This window comes from Gossypium raimondii, chromosome 10 (genome assembly GCF_025698545.1).
Source record: "Gossypium raimondii isolate GPD5lz chromosome 10, ASM2569854v1, whole genome shotgun sequence".
NCBI lineage: Eukaryota > Viridiplantae > Streptophyta > Magnoliopsida > Malvales > Malvaceae > Gossypium > Gossypium raimondii.
This window is the reverse complement of record NC_068574.1, coordinates 11,511,994-11,534,075: the sequence shown is the minus strand read 5'-3', so window position 1 is coordinate 11,534,075 and position 22,082 is coordinate 11,511,994. Positions and strand designations below refer to the sequence as shown.

Here is a 22,082-nt window from a genome sequence, read left to right as displayed (position 1 = left end):
TGTTTATTAGATCCATGAGGAACTAATCCTCCTGTGGGGATTAGCGAGTGGAGGTATGATTAATTAACTGTTTTTAGGGGTTTCTAAGTGGATCAACTGTTCAGGAGAGGAAGAAACTAAACCCTAGGCTTGGCAACCCTAGGAAGTCATTAAGGTAGGAATTAACTAAAATTTGGTATAGCTTATCCATGAACACTTTAACCTTGAACCGGTTTGGACTTTGAAGTCAAGAGATAAGTAGTTCTTGCCAACTCAATATGGCAGTGGAAGATCGGAAGATCTTGCTGGGGTATTGACTAGTTGATTGAACAAGAAAACTCGAAAGCGATAGTTGGTTATAATTACATAAACGAGCTAATAACCCATAACCATATTTGATATATTTTGCTCTTTGATCTCTTGTGTTTTATTTATTTATTTGCTTTATTTTATTATTGTTATTAGTATAGATCACCAAAACCTTCTTTTTATTTATCGTAATATAATCCAATTAAAGTACTAATTAGATCTATTTATGTTTAGATTAGAATTAGTTTAGTGCTCGCCTCCCTTAGGTATAATCCTTAGAATATTCACCTATTCTGTTGTAACTATATTACAACCTGACTCGTATACTTGTGGATACCATCTTTTATATCTTTTGTGCAAGACTTTTAGTTTGGATGTTGGTACGTTCGGAGGTGGTCAATTTGTTGGCGCCGTTGCCAGGGAGGCAATGTCACTATATTGATTTTAATTTTTTCATATTAATAGAATAATTAAGAAATTTTTAGGTTATAACTATGATTTTATTTTCTTATTTTCTACTAATATTGTCTTTTTGGGTTTAGTGTATGACTCGTGGTAGGGGAACACCTATAGAGCTAGTCATATATCCAGAAAGAATAATCCGAAGGAATCGTCGACAGCAACAATAACAGCCAATACAGAATCCACTACCTGCTGAAGGCAATTTACCACCACGTGGGAATTCACTATTCGACAAGGCTAACAATAACAATCTAGAAGTTCCACCACCACCACCACAGCTACCTGCAAATATAAACATGACGCATAACAAGAGGACTTTAAGGGAGTATGTGCTACCGAATTTGGATATGGTTCAAAAGAGTATAACAAGGTCAGCTATCACGACCAATAATTTCAAGATTAAGCCAGTTATGATCCAGAATAATTTGCAGTTTCGAGGAACAATGATAGAAGATTCGAGTCAGCATCTAAAACGGTTCCCCTAGCTTTATGATACCTTCAAATACAATGGGGTCACTGATGATGCTATTCTTCTTCGGTTGTTCCCCTTTTCATTGACCGGTAACATATTTTCTTAGCTAGATTCGCAGACACTAGGATCAATCACGATATGGGACGAACACGTAAGGAAATTCCTACAAAAGTTCTTCCCTATTAGCAAGACAGTCTAGCTAAAAAGGGAAATTTCTATGTTCAAACAGTTTGAGGGGGAAAGTTTTCATGAAACATGTGAGCATGTTAAAAAGTTGATTTTGAAATGCCCACACCACGGATTGCCTGAGTGGTTACAACTACAAATTTTCTACAATGGGTTGGATGTGCATTCAAGGTCAAGATTAGATGGAGTAATAGAAGGTGCCCTAATGAATAGAATGTACGAGGATGCGTACAAATTAATAGAAAGTATGATAATAAATTCCTGTCTGTGGTCAACTGAATGATATACATATGGCCAAAGACCATTTACGGTAAATGTTGTTGATCTGTTGTAATTCGATGTAGCAGGCTAAACAAATTGTTGCACTTTAGGAGCTTGAAAATTAACATTAACATTAGGATTTAATTATGTTTTAGTAAGTTTAATTAAATTCAATAAAGTGTGCAAATTGAGTCTTTTATTGACCTTAGGGGCCAAATGAGGCTTAAGGGTGAGCTAATAAACCTTGTGATTGTGTAGCAGACCATTAAAAGGCATGCTAAACTGATATTGGTCGCCATGTCACAATACAGAGGATTTGATGTCGCAACATAAGGAGTAGAATAGAGGAATTCCAAGAATGCCTTCGATGTCGCGAAACAGTCTAAGGTTGTTACGACATACCTTTGAAGACATCCTAAAGAAAAGTATATTGACTTCTATGTCACGACACAGGTCCTAATGTGCCACAACATCAACTCTGGATGGGAATTAATACGAGCCAATGTGCGTTTTGGTCCGCACAATCCAACTTAAAGCTCAAGAATGTTAGCTAACCTAGGGTTAAGGATGACAGCCACCTCAAGTCTATAAATAGGCTCATTTGGCACATGTTATAGACACCAATTACTGAGCTTAGATTCTCTCATTTTAATTCTAGTTTAGTTTTTCTCTTTTCTTAGGTTTTAGATTTATTTTAGTTTGTTCTTTGTTTTATCTCGGGAAATCTGGTTTGTGGATGCAATCAGACTTTGTAGATTCACTCTTATTCTTAATACAAATAAGACTTTTTCCTAAACTTTATACTTTCAATTTGTTTATTATGTTTATATTTTACATCGATTTTATATTGTTTACAAAAACCATGATGAACTAATCCCTCTATGGGGGATTAACGAGTGAAGGTATGATGGATTGATTGTTTTGCAAGGTTACTCAATGGATTAGCTGTTCGAGAAATAAAGAACCTAAACTCTAGGCTTGACAACCCTAGGAAGTTATCAAGGTGAGAATTAACCCAAAATTGGTATGGCCTATCCGTGAACACCTTAACCCCGAGTAGGTTTGGACTGTGAGGTCGAAAGATAAGTAGTCTCTGCAAACTCATTATTTTAGTGGACGTCGGAAGATTCTACTAAGGTGTCAACTAGTTGATTAACGAGGAGCCCGAAGTGATAGTTGATCAAGATTACCGAAATGAGCTAATCACCCATAATCAGATTTGATCAATCTTACTTTTCAAATTCCCAATATTATTTTTTTTCTTATGATTATTACTATTATTATAAAAACCTCAAAAATCCTTATTATTTATATTTTTGTAATATAACCTATTTCAAGTACTAATTAGATATTTTGGTGTTTAGGTTAAAATTGATCTAGTACTAGCCTCCTTTGGGTACGATCTTCAGAGTACTCATCTATTCTATTGTAACTATAGTACAACCTGACTTGTACACTTGCGGACTCCGTTTCATTTATATATATATATATATCTTTTGCTGTAATATTCACACTCTGGATGTTAGTACATCTAGAGGCAGTCAGCTGTCTAGGAGGATGATAAATATCAGTAATTAGTGGATAGAATCAATAAAATAGAGGCTGATAAGAATGCACTGGTTGTCTATGGAGGAGACAAAATGCTCTTCCACTACCTTAATAATCCCATCGAGGATGTGAATTACATCGAAAATAGAGGTGGAAATCCTTATTCGAATACATACAATTCCGGATGGAAAGATCACCCGAATTTGAGATGAGGAGGAAACCAAAGGGGAGGCAATAACTCTAACCAAGTTAAAAATAGTAACTATCAACCTCCTTATTTATAGAAACCTTAGGAAAGGGCCAACCCAAATGGCCATATTATATGTTGTCAACGTTTGGATAGAATTGAGGGGGATGCAGTCAATGAGAACAAACGTGAAGCAGGTGCAGTCTGAGTGCACCAATTCAACAAGAATATTGACTAAGCTTGAAGATTAGATGAGCCAATTGATGAGCATGATGGGTGATATAAAAAGACAAATTGGCATAGGTATTCTTAGTAACACCAAAAATAATCCTCGTAGAGAAGGGAAGGAACATATGAAAGCAATAGTGCTCTGATCGGGTAAAGTACTGAGTAACCCAGAGAACCCAACTCAGGAGATGAATAAGGAGAATATTGATGATCTTCAAGAAGAACCCTTAGACGCTGATGATGAACCAGAGTCAGAGAAAGTCGCACCAGAATTTGAATCGAAGAAAGAGACAATTAAAGACCTTGCCATGGTAAAGATACCACTCCCTTCAAGGCTAGAAGAAAAGCAAAAATGGATGAAGACGAGTTTTTAAGTTTATAAACTTGTTCAAAACATTAAATGTCAACCTACCTTTGATTGAATTAATTGAGAAAGTTCCAAAGGATGTCAAATTTCTAAAGGAAATCATGTCTAGGTGTAGGAAAATTAAGGTAGGACAATAAGTTAACATGAACGCTTCCTATAGTGCTATTATTTGTAGACAGGTTCTTCAAAAGTTGAAAGACTCGAGAAGTTTTAAAATTCCCATAGAGATAGGGAGCATTCATTTCAATAGATTCCTATGTGATTTAGTAGCTAGTATCAATTTAATGCCTCTATCTATATGTGAAGAACTCGGGTTAGGGGACCTCAAGAACACCCAAATAACACTACAGTTGGCTGACAGATATTAAGTTCATCTGAAAGGAGTATTAGAAGATGTGTTAGTCAAAGTGTATAGCTTTATCATCCCGATAGACTTTGTAGTTCTAGAATTTGTAGAAGATCGAGAGATACCAATCCTGTTGGGTAGACCTTTTCTAGCCACTTTAAAGTCTACCATTGATCTGGAAAATAATGAATTTTCTAGCCACTTTAAAGTCTACCATTGATCTGGAAAATAATGAATTAACAATGAAGATTAATGGTGAAACGAAAGTTTTTAAATGTGGCTACCAACAGAATGGGGAAAACAAAAAGGACTTAGGGGAACATTGTAATGAATTATCTTTTTTAACCCTAATAATCCCGAATCAAAGGACGTACTTCCTTTAATCTATGTAGGGAAAGAGATAAACGGAAGAAGGTGTAGTGGCACGACAAACGATGGACTAATACTGGAGGAACCAGAGAATCGTCTTTATGTGAATTAATGGTGTTGTCGGATGAATTCGACAATAAAACTTGATTATTTTAATTAATATATAAATATTTATAAATTATTATATATTTAACTAACTAGTCTAAAATTTAATTTTTATTAAATTTATGTTGTAGAGGAAGCGTGACACTTTGGAAATTAGAAATTTGGGGAGAAACAGAGCCAAGGTCACAACGCGGCAGTCCCTCGTTGCAACGCTACGACCAGAATCAGCAGAATTGAAAAAATCAACTTGACGTCACAACGCAGAATTTGTATGTAGCGATTCCGAGGCCAGTTTACCCAGAAATCCAAAATTATAGAGTTTGTCGCGACATCAAACTCCGATGTTGCAACAACGACAACCTGTCAAGGGTGTCGCGACACGGAATCCCTATGTTGCGACATCGCTACAATTTTCTACAGGGTTGACCTAATCCATTTGCACAACCTAGTGGGTTAATCCCCATTATACCTAGTTTTTAACCTTAAAATCATTATTTTAAAACTTAAAAATACCCTAAACTCACACTTTAACTTAGTTTTCAACATTCTAAACACTTCAAAACTCTCTCAAAGCCAAAATCCTTTTTGCATTAAAACCCTAAATTTACAATTCTTCTTTGCTATTAGTTAAATGCAGGATTGCCACAACCAGTGGAAAACTGAGCACTAAAAGGAGCAACCACAAACAAATATTACAAGGAATTCAACATATCTTCTTCCATGGTTAAGGGTTCTTAAATTTCTACTTTTTACTATTCCATTGGAAACTTTGCTTGTTAGTTCATTAGTTTTTGAATTTAAACAATATTCAAAATGCCTTCATGAAAGGTTAGAAGAACTAATGAACCAGAACCTTCGACGGTTCCAAACCCCTCTAATTTTTTGGGTCCAAACGTTGAAAAATATTTTGTAGAACTTCAATAAAAAACATTTATTCAAGAGAGAAGATTTGAACCACTGATGGTTCTCTGTCAAGAAATATGACCTTTAGTTAGATATCATAGATGGGAATGTTTTTGTACGATCACAAAATAACCTGATGTGGTCTGTTTACTTTAGGAATTTTATGCATCTTTACGGCACCAAGAGTTTAGAAAAAATCGAAGGTCGTACATTAGAAACAATACCTGTGCGAGGGAAAGATGTACGAGTTACCCTTTAGGTTATTTGTGAATTTTGTAATGCTCCATTTTATGAAAAATATTTTATAGAAGAAACTGATCTGGAATATTTTCGAGACATAAATATGGATAACATTATAAACTTCCTAACAATAGGAAGGGGTGAATGGAAATGTCACCTAGATACTGATATTCTAACCTTTTTTAATTAAGAAATAATATTTCCTAAAGCAAAAATGTGGATCCAATTTTTATGCACCAGAATAGCTCAGGCTTTAAATGTTTCTAATGTTAATACTTTTCAAGCGATTTTGCTTTACGCTATTTGGCAGAAAAAAACAATTATGCATCAGAACGTGGATATACCAAAATATGAATTGATGTGTTAGTGGCTAGAAAGTGGAAGTCTTCTTTCCTCACTTAGTGACGACCCTATATAAGAGAATAGGCATTCCAATGGCATTTACAGAGCAATCAATGAAGCCACTAGAAGCATAATTGGTGACACTCTATATACATAGTACACTGCATAATTGGCGACACTCTATATACATAGTACACTGAGCTGTGAACTAAAAAAATTAAAGAGTCGAACAAATGCGAGCAATAGATGATGGCCACTCCGAATTCGTCCATAGAAAAGCAAAATTGACCTTTCAATAGGAAATTGGTGAGAGCAGTCATCCCAAGCTAGACTGGATCATACACTGGATGTAGGAGTCGGGCCCGATGTTTCAGGAATTCGCATGTCAAAACAATATTATAGTATCTAATTATACACTAGATATGTTTGGGCCGACACATCCAAAGTAAGAAGAAGTGGAATAGGAGAGTGAAGAAGAAGAAGGAGATGAGGAGGGGGAAAAAGATGATGAGATGGATTTTGAGGAGGATGACTGAAGTTTTAGTTTTTGTTTTTAAAGTTGTATTAATTTTTATATGATTTTTCATTTATTTAAATTGTTAGGACTAAGAGTAAATAGTAAACTAGTAGTTTTTTTTTTGTTTAAATTTTCTGTGTAGGAACTCCACATGGAAGAAGCACAACGATTTTGAGCTATCAATGATCAAAGGAGGAGGTACCCACCAATAGATCACGAAACTATCACGATCAATCAAGTAATTTTTTATTTATCTTCCACAGGGCTACACATTGAGGACAATGTGTTATCTAAAGTGTGGGTGGGATAACATAAAAAATTTGTTTTAAATTTTTATGATTTTCTTTTATTTTTCTTTGATTTTTCTTATCATTTGTGTGTTTGAGCTTGTAGAAATACAAGTAATTGGTTAGGAGTATGTACATAGGTTGATTGTATTTATAGTAAATTTGGCATGAAGATAGATGATTTTAAAATTTTTGATTATTAGACTAATAAGTTCTATATATTACATTGTAAATATGTATTAAGCAATCAAATGTACCAAATGATATAGAGAATACAAGGAAATGAGCATGCTAGTATGAATGATAAATTGTTGAATCTGTGATTATTTGGTTGACTAAATTTGTGAATATTGAGGTACCTAGGGATGACTTAAGGAATTGTTTGTGATACATGTACGGATGGGGTGAAATTTATTAATTTCCATTCACCGAAGCAGCCAATTTTCAAGTTTGGGAAATCATTAGACTTACGATGACTTTTTGGATGGGATTTAGGCATTTTTTGATTAAGATGTTTGCATGGAATTTAAAGACCTATCTCTTAGCTTCAAAACACACTTTGAATCACTCGATTTTGAGTTCAGGAGCTTAAGTTATGACCATTTTAGTGAAGACTATGTGAGTAGAATTTTGGACGGTATTTTGACGAGAATTATGAGTTTCAGGCTTTTAGTCCGAGTTTAAATCATATTGGGTTTAGCCTTTAGGCTTAATTATTATATATGAGCCTGATATTGCATTTAACAGCTCTTATTATTTTATTATTTTATTATTATGAATTTTTTATAATTATTAAGTATTTTAAGTTATTTAGGAGTTTTATGTCAACAAATCTAGTTTAAAACTACTTGTTTAGGTTAGTTAGATTTCTAGTATACTTAAGAGATTTATTTAGCTAGCCTATATAATGGCTTCTTCATTGTTTATTATGCACAGAATTGTTTTCAATAATAAAGTTTTCAACTCTGGGTATGGCTGATTAGCTCGCTTTGGTAGTCATAATCAGTTGTCGTCTCAGGTTTTCTTGTTCAATCAACTAGTCAATACCCCGGTAGGATCTTCCCATACGTCCACTGAAATACTAAGTCTTCAAGAACTACCGATCTACTGAAGCCACAGTCCAGACCGGTTCAGGGTTAAGGTATTCACGGATAGACCATACCAAATTTGGGTTAATTCCTACCTTGATGACTTCCTAGGGTTGTCAGGCCTAGGGTTTAGATTCTTCCTTTCTTGAATAGATGATCTGTTAAGAAATTCTTACAAAACAGTTAATTATTCATACCTCCACTTGCTAATCCCCCACAGGAGAATTATTTTCTCATGGATCAAATAAACAATATAAACTTGAATGGAAGAATAAATATAAAGAACAATTTCAAGAATAGAGTTTAGAAGAAGCCTGATTTGTATTAAGCACCAGCTCTCGCCCGATCTATCTTTCTTTAATTCTTGTTGTCTTTTTTCCCATGCCATTTTGGCTTTCACCACTATCACCACTTTCGTGCAATTCATGAACATATCATTTGTTGTAATATAATTTTTTTTACAATGAAACACTTGGTAAGTATTCCGATGATTGTACCCAAGGGATTGCAGTTTGGGGAAAACCGCTATTAAGCCAATTACCAAAAATAATCACTAATCTACTCGAGTCATGAATTAGTAGTCTTAATAAAAAAGTAAGATGATGATGATAATAATAAACTAAATAAATTTAACTAAACCTAAATCTACTCGTAAGTTCATCTATTGGCTCTTCCTATTCCTTGTTTAGACTATGTAAGTTTCTTTAGCTTATATCCAATTGTTTTACCTAATTAATCATTGATGTAGGGTTCTAAATGGTTGGCTACTAATTAACCTAGCAGGACTTCTCAGTCTTCTGTTAACATAACTAGTCGACAAGAACTACTCACCTCTCGATGACACAGTTTAGACCGGGGTAGGGTAAGGTGTTCATGTATAGGCAATATCGATTTCAGGTTAATTCCCACCTATATAACTTCATAGGGTTGTTAATCCTAGGGTTTAAGTTCTTCCTTCCCTAACCATTGATTTCCTAAGTGATGCCTGGTAGGCAATACCGATTTCATGTTTATTCCTACCTAGATGACTTCTTAGGGTCGTCAATCTGAGGGTTTAATTGCACTAAATTAGATCTAACCAAATTGAACTCTACCTATCAATCAATTAATAAGATCAGTACAATTGAAACATGTGAAATATAGATAAAGCATAAATTGATTCTAATCTTTACATAACATTCAATTAATAATATTAAAGAAAGAGACATAAAGAATATAATAAGGAAAAGAGATGCTTGTGGATTTATCGATGAAAGCGTGGCTTCGGAACAACCTCCACTATCGAAAGTCTCACTTTGGAATAGGATCTTCCGATTACTAGAACATATAATAACCTAAGTGAAAACTAAGAATGAAATAAAAAAGTTAAGAATAATTTCTGTCTTCCTAAAGTTGTGTGTTTAAACTGATTACAATGACCTTTATATAGGCTAAACTCAAAATATTAAAGTGCCTAAACTATTCTTGAAGTCCTTAGAGTTTGACTAGGACAAATACTCCTAATTTCCCTAAAAAACACAAATATCACATGCAGGGACTTTTTGGGCAGTGCAGAAGCGATGTTGCAATACAAGGGCATTGTCGCAACACAATAGGGGGCGCGCCACGACATAGCAGATAGTTTCATTCCAGGACTTGTTTTTGCTTCTATCATCGATTTTACAACATCAATGTCTTGGTGTTGGACATAGGCATCAATTTGGGCTCGAAAATGCATCTTTAGCTCTCGATTTGTCCTACAAGACCATGTAACCTTATTTAGATATATAACATGTAACTTTAAGCATAAAAACCTAAATATATACTAAGATGCTTTGATTTAACTATTAAACAAGATAAAGTTATGTGTAAAAATGATGTAAATAATAGTGTAATTCATGCTAGATCACTCCCCCACACTTAACTTGTTGCTTTTCCTTATGCAACCAAAACACATATACGGGAAAAAGAAAAATTTTAAAATGAAAATGACTTCATTTCTTTCTTTAAACAAGCTAGAGTTACTGAAGATGGATGTAAATAAGAAACTCACACCTAAACTCTCCAACACTTAACTTTTTGCTTGTCCTTAAGCAAACCAAGTCTAGGCACCTAGCATGCAATAAGAGGACGTTCCTTTGATTTTATTACTACTAAGAACATGATTATCAAATATTAAAGGTATAACAATTCTTATCGCACATGTAACTTAATCTTGATAGTTCGATACCTTGAAAACTTTTTAAAGTAAATTAAGATTAGTTTACAAAGTTACATTAATAACAAATTAGAAGTACTTTCCATGACCAAATGTTTAACAATATCACCTTTAACATAAATCAAATAGATATGTAGCAGACACAATCATGTGAATAAAAAATTCATTAAGTATAATTGTTAGCAATTCTAGAAGATTATGCACAGAGAACGCTTAAGTCATATTCGTCTTTTGGGCTTGTAATTCTGAGGCTTAGAACAATATGAATTGAAAGGAAGATATGGCTTAAAACTATTCAAAAACTAGAAATAGTTGGACACATGACATTGTTCCCTCTCTTCCCCCTAAGTGTCCCTTCCAAGCTTACCACCTTTTGTCTCCTTCTCCTACCTTCCTTATCTCTCCATGTAGGAAGATACAATATAACACTAGCAACTATGGTTGGTTTAACGAGTTCTGGTGCACTGATGACTAAGTTTTCTTTCACTTTTGTGACTTATTGTTTTGTCACTTTGACTTTTTCCTCTTTGCTCAGTCACAATGCTTTTATTTCCATTCTATACTTCTCATTTTTTTTTACTTTTTTGGATTTTTCTTTTTCGCACATTTTTTCTTCCTTTTTCACTCTTTTTATTGAAACCACAATAATGTATCTACCTAAACCCTCAATATGTATGGCCTGACATATATTTCTTAATATATTAAATGACCAAAGATAGGGAAGATTTCAAATTTTATGTGTGGTCTTTGGGTTTCAATTTTGTTGGTTATTCAAAAAGGAGTTATCAAGCTCAAATAAGGAGACTAAGGATTCATAGCATTGAGAACTAGCTATTCAAATAATGCCTTAGGTCATCTTTAAGCATCCCACCATCCATAATTTCTTTCATACTTTGAATTAGACCAAATGAATAATAATCAATTCAAGCATGCATGTATCTACAACTATCTATAAGACTTATATCTCATATGGCTGACTGCAATAAAATATAGAATGATAAGGCGATATCTGTAAGTATACGAGTCAAGTTATAATATAGTTTTACAACGAAGTGAATACTCTGAGGATCGTACCCAAGGGAGGCAAGTGCTAGATCAATTCTTACCTAAACACTAGAAGATCTAATTAGTAATTTAAAGTTTTTATAGTAATAAAATAAAATAACATAAAATAAATAAAATTCAAGAGATAGAAGAGTAGAGTAAATCAAATCTTGATTATGGGTGATTAGCTCGTTTCGGTAATCCTCATCAACTGTTGCTTCGGGTTCCTCGTCAATCAACTAGTCGCTACCCTAGCAGAATTTTTTGATCTTCCACTAACATAACGAGTTAGTTAGAACTACTTATCTTTTGACTTCACAATCCAGACTGGCTTGGGGTGAAGGTGTTCACGAATGGGAAATACCAATTTTGGGTTAATTCCCACCTTGATTACTTCCCAGGGTTGTTAGGCCAAGGGTTTGTTTCACATTCTTCGTTTCCCAAATAGCTGATCTATTGGGTAACCCTATAAAACAATTAATAAATCATACCTCCACTCGCTAATCCCCCACAAAGAGATTAGTTCCTTATGGCTTCCATAAACAACATGGAATAGATGGAAGAATTAATCATAGTCAAATTTATTTAGTTTATTATTATCATCATCTTTCTTCTTAATTAACACTGCTAATTCATGACTCGAGTAGATTAGTAGTTATTTTTTTGTAATTGGGTTAATAATAATTTTCCCCAAACTGCAATCCCTTGTGTACGATCCTCAGAATACTTACAAAGTGTTTCATTGTAAACAAACTATATTAAAATAGAGGGATTAGTTCCTCATGGCTTTGATAAATTATTTGTGTATTGACTCTTCTAATTCCTCGTTTTGAGTACACGAGTTGCTTTAGCCTAGATCCAATTTTTTATGTAATTAATCATTGATGTAGGGTTCTAAATGGTTGGATACTAATTAACCTAGCAGGACAAGAACTACTCACCTCTCGATGACATAGTTCAGACCGGGGTAGGGTAAGGTTTTCACGTATAGGCAATGCCGATTTCGGGTTAATTCCCACATAGATGACTTCCTACGGTCGTCAATCTTAGGGTTTAAGTTCTTGCTTCCCTAACCACTAATTTTCTAAGTGATGCTTGGTAGGCAATACCGATTTCAGGTTCATTACTACCTAGATGACTTCCTAGGGTCGTCAATCCTAGGGTTTAATTACACTCAATCAGACTTAACCAAATTGAACTCTACCTGTCAATCAATTAATAATATTAGTATAGTTGAAACATGTAAAATATTGATAAAGCAAAATTTGATTCTAATCTTTAGACAACATTCAATTAACAATATTAAAGAAAGAGATATAAAGAATAGAATAAGGAAAAGAGATTCATGGATTTATTGATGAAAGCGTGGCTTTGGAACAATCTTCACTTGGAAAATTCTCAATTTGAAATTGGATATTTGGATTACAAGAACATAAAATAACCTAAGTGGAAACTAAGAATGAAATAAAAAAGCTAAGAATAATTTCTGTCTTCCTAAAATTGTGTGTTTAAACTGATTACAATGACCTTTATATAGGCTAAACTCGGAATATTAAAGTGCCTAAACTATTCTTGAAGTCCTTAGAGTTTGATTAGGGAAAATACTCCTAATTTCCTTAATAAATACAACAATCACGTACATGGACGTTTTGGGCTGTGTAGAAACGGTGTTGCAACACATGCCTACGGTGTTGCAACACAAGGGGTGTGTCACGACATTGTAGGGGGCATGTCGCTATGTAGTGAATAGTTTCATTCCATGACTTGTTTTTTCTTCTGTCTTCGATGTTGCGACATCAGTGTCTTGGTGTCGCAACATAGGCATCAATTTGGTCCCGAAAATGTTTCATTAGCTCTTGATTTGTCCTACAAGACCATGTAACCTTATTTAGATATATAACATGTAATAAAAACTACTAAAAAGCATAAATTACTACTTTAAGCATGAAAACCTAAATATATACTAAGATTCTTTGATTTAACTATTAAACAAACTAAAGTTATGTGTAAAAAGGAAGTAATTAATAGTGTATTTTGTGATAGATTTGGAACTTAACTTAAACTTTATCGTCTCCATAGCTTATTCCTTTTCCCAAGCACCGGAGCTTACATTCTCCAGGTAGTAGCTTGCAACAAAAGACCCACTAGTTAAACTTACGCTACATCTCAAAAGCTTAAACTTTCATGACATGTAGAACCCTTAAAATAGTTCTGATGTCCATAAAATTCATCTTATGTACATAGAAGTTGTAAAAACCTTACCCGCTTACTAGTTTTTTTTTTACTTTTCCATCTCCATCCTCATGAAGTCTGCTCCATGCAGAACCTTCTATGGCTGCTCATTCTTCAAGCTACCGAAGAAGATGAAGAACGGGAGAAATGAAACAAGGTCGGGAAGAAAAATATCCCTGGGAGCCATCACCTAGCTATTTATAGCCTTTCCTGCATTACTTTCAATCCTACGAGGGTTGTCTATGGCTAAGTATTATGTCTCCCACTAAGGAACCAATTGGTTCCATCCTAACTAAACTAGAATTGGATCTCAACTATGTCCAATTCGGTTTCTAAATGCCCCATTGATTCCAATATAGGCTGCCAGCTTGCAGTCTTTTCAAATTTAGTCCTTTAATTATTCTTATTTACGGGTTAATTGGAAACTGGGTGTTACAACTCCTCCCCCCTAAAAATAAATTTTGTCCCCAAAATTTCACGTCACGTCAACTTTGGAGGCGGACTTAGAGACCTTTATTTATTCTTACCCTCTTAGGGTTTGCGTACATGTTCCTTCTAACTTGGTTTCTTTTTGTACATTCTCATTTCCTTCCTGTTCTACCCAATTGATGAGTTCCTTCTATTCCTAATGAAGTAGAGGTTATCGCTCTTTGACAGGTACCTGGTTACTCCGTTGCGGGTATTCCTAGTCCTACAATGTCTCATCACTATATTAATTTGGTGGACGTTCCATGGCAAACACTGTCTGTCCACTAACTCTTCATCCTTATCATCGATGGATACTTTCTGTAAATCCTAAATTTTCTTATGCTCTAACTCTACCCATCCTACGGGTTTTACTGGTGAACCTTAGTTGCCAGTTTATTGGTAACTTTTGATCATCCCACTTCACACTTTGATATTTAGTCCTTTCTTTAGTCCTTTAATTGGAGAATACCTGGAAAAAAGCGCCACTTAGTTTGACACTTATTCTATTTTTGGCAAAAATTTCGAAATTACCTAGAATTACTTGTATTTCAATATTACCCATCTGATAGGTTAATCCTTTCTTATCACAGAGCAGCTAAGATCTCTCGTGACTCATCTTTTACTCTATCTTGGTGGAGTGCTAGAGCGACTACTTTGACTCCGAAATCCTACTCCAATGGTAAACAAAGGCTTTCTGCCTTACTCTGAGAAGGTTGTTACTGAACAATCCTGTGGTTATTTCTCTTTTGTGAGGGTCACATCTTAATGGATAACAATTGGCAGATATTCCCATATTGGGAACCTAGAAGATTTCTTTCCCCTTTTAATGCTAATAGGTGGCCTAGTTGCATTAATGGGTTTGAACGATTTCCTTGCCTTTTATTAATTTTCCAAAATCTCTGGACCTTCCCTTGGGTATAAATAAACTAACTTGTTAAGAGGATTTCCACAACTCCTCACCTTTCACCCGTTTATCTATCTTGGTGTATTTAACTTTTCCTTCCTCTTTCACTTATTACCTTTCTAGAGTGTAGCTCTCTTGTGACTCTTGTTTTATGATTTCGAAAGTGAATCATCTACTTCTTGCCTTCCTTGTCAGTCCACTAATTAATTCATTCATAATAGTCATAAGCAAGGCGACATTTTTTAATTTTCAGGGATAGCTCCACTGAGTACACAATGGTGGGTTACTCGGTATCTCGGAGGATCCACTCTCTCTTACCTGCCTATGTCTTAAGGGCAATTCAGAAAAAAAGGGTCATTTGGATGACGCTATCAACTACCTCCTTCCCCTTCGAAGAAGTTGTCTATTTACAAGAGGTTACACATCCTCGTCTTCGGTCAACTTGAGGTGTTTCACACACCGAGTTTCAAACTCGAGGAAGCTCTATTCTTCAGCTTCCCAGACCCTCTTCTAGACTTGACTCACTATGACTCCTTTCCACATCACTAGGGAGAGCTTATATCAACATCACTTATCTCCCCTTTGCCTTTTCTGCCAGAGGTCCATCCATCCACCTCATACCTAATGACTTCCTTCCACTATTAGCAGGGTGGAAAGATCTCTGTCTGCCCTTTAAAATGGAAGCAAAGCCAAACTGGCTAGACTCTAGAGGGTTACCCTTTTCTGGCAGACCCAGGCGTACAACTCCCTAGATTTATGGAAGTCTATCTACCAAATTTAGGGGTTTGCCTTTACACTCCCCTTCCTTCCGCTAGGAATCTAAGCAGAGTCACCCTCACTTCTCTCGAGGGACTAGTCAGAAAAAGGTAAAGACACCTTCAATGTGGTCGTCGCACTAGGCAGATCGAAACACTTATTTTCCCTTGTACCTTTTTTTCTGTAAAATTTCCTATCTTTGGTAATTTTACTTTTTGATCAATATACTTTTCCTTTTTCCATATTCATTTACTTACATTTCCTTGCTTATAGTTTCCTTGTATCCCCTCAACATCTATTTATTGGGAATTATACTACTTCATTTTCTCAATTATACTTTTCCACATATATTTTCTCAAACATACTTTCAACACATAATTTCTATATTCAATTATTTATACTTACCTTTCAATTCGCCAATTTAGGCGCATGCATCCACATACCGATTATAAGATTTTAACCATTCCGAGGACTTGAAGGATTTAGCCAGTTCGATTGTCATGCATATAGGTTCCTTCCAACCTTTTAGGTTAGAGGATCGACTAAGACTATAGCTCTGATACCACTAAACTTGTCACACCTCACGCTCGACTCGTCGACCGAATCCAGGTATGGAGTATCACAAATGAACCTATACTTAATTTTTGCTAACTTAACTATTAATAAACAGTCTGAAAACAAAACTATCTAATAATGATATTAAAAATAACAATTCTTACAACTAAGGCCTTAATCCGCTAAAAGTTTAATCTCTTAAATTACTACCCGTAATCTGATTGTTTATATACAATGGGCCCCCTAACAAATTTCATCAAGGCTAATTAATCCATTGCCCAAATCCTAAGGGCGCTATTAGAATACAATATATCGACTCCTGGACATAGTTTCCAAAGATGTCCTATTCCTATGTGTATGACTCCATCTGCCTGTCATCCCCGATCTCGACATCGTTTGGCTTGGTCCTCATCGGAGTTAACTCTATAAGTATGAATGAACTTATTGAGTTCCTTTATTAGCCATAATAACCCTGCTAGCCCAAGGCGAACATTTGACATTAGGGTGGTGGACTCCATCCGATCCTCTAAGCTCTTTGCTCACTATGAGTCCTTCCTTTAGTCAAGCTCACCACTTGATCGTATCCCCAGTACTTCGTCATATCAATGAACTTAGCCTACCTTCATTCCACTTCCCTTTTCTCAGGGTTTTCATTAACCTTTATTTGAACTAATTGTTCATCGACTTCCCTTTATGAACCTTTTTTATATCCTTTTCGACTATCCGCCCAAGGATTCTTAGGACATACCTTCCTTGATAGACTTGTTCATACCATCCCTTGGCGGATTCTTTGTATCCAACCTTAGTCTTAAAGGTCCCCTTGACATATCCATATTGTGCTGACCTTTAGCCAACTTTGCCACTCTTGCAAACCTATTCTCATTTCTCCACTTACTTGGGAGCTCACCTATCTCATACCTATAAGTCGATCTATCTTGCTGGACAAATAAGTTAACGTTCATACGACTATATGATTATGCCATTTTACTTGTGCATTTCCCTCTACAAGGACATTCACTTCTTTCATACCACTTTATTTCACCCTTTCTAGTGGTTCTTGATTTTGGATCCTATTTTATGATCCTTGGAAAATTTCCTTTCCCATATTTCCTTGACAAGGCTAGCTCTTACCAGTCCTATCTACTCTAAACAAATCAGTCTACCTAGAGCCATAAGCTTATAATGTCACAAATAAATGTGAGTACTCACAAATCCTATGGCATGACAACTATATCCAATGGATCCACCATGCATGTAGCCAATATATTCAGTCAAGCATAGCATATAAATTAGTCATTATTGTGCTCAATTTAATGTGACAAAATGCTTATGTGTAATATGTAACATAACCATTTAACATCCAATTAAATCAAGCATTTAATTTGCCATTTTCCAATGTTCAATTACAAATTGTAGCACCAATATATCATGATCAGAAACTCCAGTAAACATGCTCTAATGATCAATATAATTAGCCTAATTAAATTGCACACCTAAATGCTTACTTACCATTATTCAATAAAAAATCAACTGTTGTACATATAATATCAATCTTGCAAAAATCAACCATTAAACCATAATTAATCAATTGAAATCATCAATTAAGGTACTAATTAAACATAAATAATGGTCAATTTTCCAAATCGCCCTTAGAAACACTCACTACACAATTTATTCTACCACAAACAAGTGATCAACCAAGCAAATTCAAGCTTCAATTTCGATTAGCTCAGTCCTCTTCAAGATTCGAAGCTTCAACAGAGATAAAGTAGACATTACCACCTTTCCAATGCTATAATAAACACGACTTTTAATTAACTATACTAATTGAAATCCTCTCACAAAGATACGTTACCAGATTTGTAACATTAAGTCAAAAACTCGATTCCTAACAAAATTGATCTCTCCAGCCCTTCTAAACACTTTCAATCATCAATACTAGACCATATACACTTATACGAATCATCAATCTCATCTTTAAATCAATTTTACAAAATTCCAAAAAAGCGATTCTTGAAGATGATGAAATTTAGATTTCTTTAAATTACGTCACAAATCATGTTTAATCTTGATAAATAAGATCAAAAACCTTTTAATAGATCCATTTTGAGTTGGAACATCCACTGATTTGTGAATTTCCTCTCAAAATTCAAAATCCATCATTAAAGAACCATGTGTTCTTGGAAAAAGATAAAATTGATAAAAATCCTTTAATAGACTCTCAAATAATGTAAAAATGTTTCTAATCATCATAAAAACAAGTTTAGGATTGAATATTATCTTTGATTCGCTCTAAATTCGTTGATTGAAAATCTTGATTCAAGAAACTTAAGAAATTTCAGAATATTTTTGGCTACTTTTGAGAATAATTTTGGGTGAAGTGAGAGAGTATTTTGAGAAGAAAATTTGGTTGGATCTATCCTCTGTTGATAGATCTTTAAAATCATACAAAGAAAATGAATTTTAAAGCTCTCTAATCTGATGTAAAATGTGTGAAAAGTGGGCTAGATACATTAGTTTTCAAACTGAAACCACCCACTAGAAATTTAAAAATTGGGAAAATTTGCCTAATGGCCACTCCCACTTTTCCCTTACTTTACCATTTAATAGTTTCCTTCCAAAATTATAAATTTTAGGGTTTACTTTCCATATAAATACTCTAAATTTCCCTTGTTTTACAATTAATTCCTATTTAATTAATAATTAAAATTTACTCAAATTACCCCTAATAAAAATTATTTTAAAATTATTTTTCAACCCAAATTGATTATTTTCACTAATAATTATTTAAAATCTTTAAAATTAATTTTTTTAAAATAATTTTTTAATTTTTCGGATTATTGTTTTACTGCTTTTAGATGAAATTAACCTCTTAAATTAAATTAAAAATTACTAGAAACCCTATAAATTCCTAGTTTCACACTCAGAGCCCGAAAAATATATTTGAAACTACTAAACCCGATTTAGGGATATTACAGTCAGGAGCTTCACCTGAGGTGATAACTAATGGGTTCCATTCCCATTCCCATCCTAACTTTATCTATCTCCTTGAGGTTTTACCCACAGTCATGCAATGCTTGAACATATCATCAAATTTCATGCTTATGCAACATAACATGCTTAACAACGTATAACCATAGCTTATTCCTTCTCTTGAGCGCCAGAGCTTCTATTATCTAGGAAGTAGCTTGCAATCAAAAACCCACTGGTTAAACTTACGCTACATCTTAGAAGCTTAAACTTTCATAACATGCGGAACCCTTAAAATTTTTTCTATGTCCATAAAATTCATCCTATGTACACAGAAGGGTTAAGAATCTTACCCACTTGCTGGTTTCCCCACTATTCCATCTCCATCCTCATGAAGTCTGCTCCATGTAAAACCTTCAATGGTTGCTCATTCTTCGAGCTACCAAAGAAAATGAAGAACGGGATAAATGAAACAAGGTTAGAAAGAAAAATCATCCCTCGGAGCCATCTCTTAGCTATTTATAGCCCTTCTGGAAACACAAAATATAGACTTTTTCAGAACCTTTTTAGCTCTAATTCATGCAGTTTCGTAGTAAATTTTGTCAAAATTCATACATTAATTATAAATAATTAATTTGATCTTAAATCATTAAAAGATTTAATTTTAATTATTTTTATAATAAATTTTCATAAATCTAATTTATTTTTGACAGTTTTGCACAAAAGGTGAAAATTGGCTCAGCAGACACCTCGAAAGGCTTGAACCATTGGCGTAATTTGTGCATCAAGTGAATCAAAAGTATGACTAATTATTTTTACAGCCAAGGATGGTCCAATTATTGTTATACATAATTTATATTTAATTTTTATCCAACATTAATTGGATTAAAAATTAATATAAAGTCTGAAGAAGAAAGTAGCCCAATTGTGTTAAATCAAATAAGACTGATCCAACATGAATGGGGCAGCCCAAACCGTCCATATAACTGATCTAATCAGCTGATTTTAGCTGATTTACACACTTGCAAAAAAACCCTTGAGCTTCTCCTAAATGCCATTCAAACCCCTCCAATTTTCATGCTTTTTACCTTTTCCCCAAGCTAAAAATAGGAAGTTTGAGCCATTCAAACTTGCACCATGCATGGCCGGCCAAGGGAGAGGGAATGACTGATATTTATTTGTTATTTTTAGCAGTCATTCCCACTTATAAATACCCCTCTTCCCTTCCTCATTTCACACACCACAACATAAAACACATCTCTCTTTCTCACTCACTTTCTTTTTTCCATTCTCTTCTTGCTTTCCCATTTTCCTTTGTTTCATTCCATTGTTGATTTCCCTCTTGAAAAAGAGCTTTCATCCACCTTAAAGTAGTCGCATTCAAGTGTTCATAAAGGCCTTGGATCAACAGAACATGTAGAGAAGGAGAGGAGAGCACTAGTCTGGCTTTGGTGAAATACTAGATTTGCTTTCTAATTCTCTTCTCTTTAATTTTCTTGTTTACATTGTGATCATGAACATGAATATTTGTTGTTTTGTTTTTCTTGTTCTAATTTAAATGGCTTAAATCTAATTTGTGTTAGATTGATTGCATTATATTCGCTTTAATTATTAAAATCATGTTTATGTTGTTATTAGGCATTGGTAGATTGTTTAATTGAATAAGACCATGCTTATGTTATACTTGTATTACCTTTGTAAGGTAAAAATGAATTAATTATTAGTAGTATTGAAATTTTAATTAATTAACACAATATTTAATTGGTGCATGTTTAATCTTCTAAGGTAGTGAGGTTAAATTAGCGACGGTATTAAACAATACATTAACCTTGCATAACTTGCAAGATTATTGTGATTAAACTGTTTCAATGTAGAAATATATTGTTACATCACTTGATCTTATATTTTCTTATGAAAATTGATTAATTGTGTGAATTTACATAGTAATATGTTCAAGAGATTAATTAGTTTAGTAGGTTTGTATGTGCATTAGTTAGCAAAATACCAAGTTGCCGTGAAATTATTTGTATGTGCATTAGTTTAGTAATTTTAAGCTAAAGAATGTAATTGATCTAACACAATTATTTCATATTGATTAAACCTCGTCTTTGAGAAATCACACATTGGATTATTTTAATTTTATTTACTTAGTTATATTAGTTTTAGTTATTAGATCATTTCTTCAAAATCAACAATTGTTTTCATCACCAAAGTGCTTAACTTTACATTTCATAAATATCTTTATTGCACAGTCCTTTTAGGTACGGTAACTCGACATTTACTTATCACTTTATTACTTATTAATGATTGTGTACACTTGCTCTAAACTCGAAATTATATAGGGTTTTTCTATATATTTTACCACCTTTTGCTTAATCAATGTATTAATCTTGAGTAATTATTATAAAATAAGTGAAATTTACTTGATTAGTAATATTGGGCATGAATTTATAAAGTATGTGAAATTGTGCTTAATTACATGATTTTTGTACATATTTTATATTATTTCATGTTAATTTATTAATATGAGATTTTTCACTATGTAAGAGGACCATTGAAGATATGATTAATGTAACTGAAATATAGAAATTTACAAATCAATTCATGTGGATGGCAAGACCATGCAATTTGGGTTATGAGGTTGATAAATTGACCCAGTAAAAGAGGTGCTAAAATATGGACAAGTCTGCTAAATTATTGGACTGAGAAACTGTCCAACAAGGGGGAACGAAATCCCAGTTTCGACATAAGTAGATGACT

General features: G+C 34.0%; 1 non-coding gene across 1 annotated transcript; it reads right to left on the bottom strand.

Annotated features, from left to right (window-relative positions):
- Positions 1-1,419: 1,419 nt before the first annotated feature.
- Positions 1,420-1,525, bottom strand: LOC128034304 (small nucleolar RNA R71). The gene has a single exon (XR_008190433.1). It is a non-coding gene; the product is annotated as a small nucleolar RNA R71 (small nucleolar RNA).
- Positions 1,526-22,082: the final 20,557 nt, after the last annotated feature.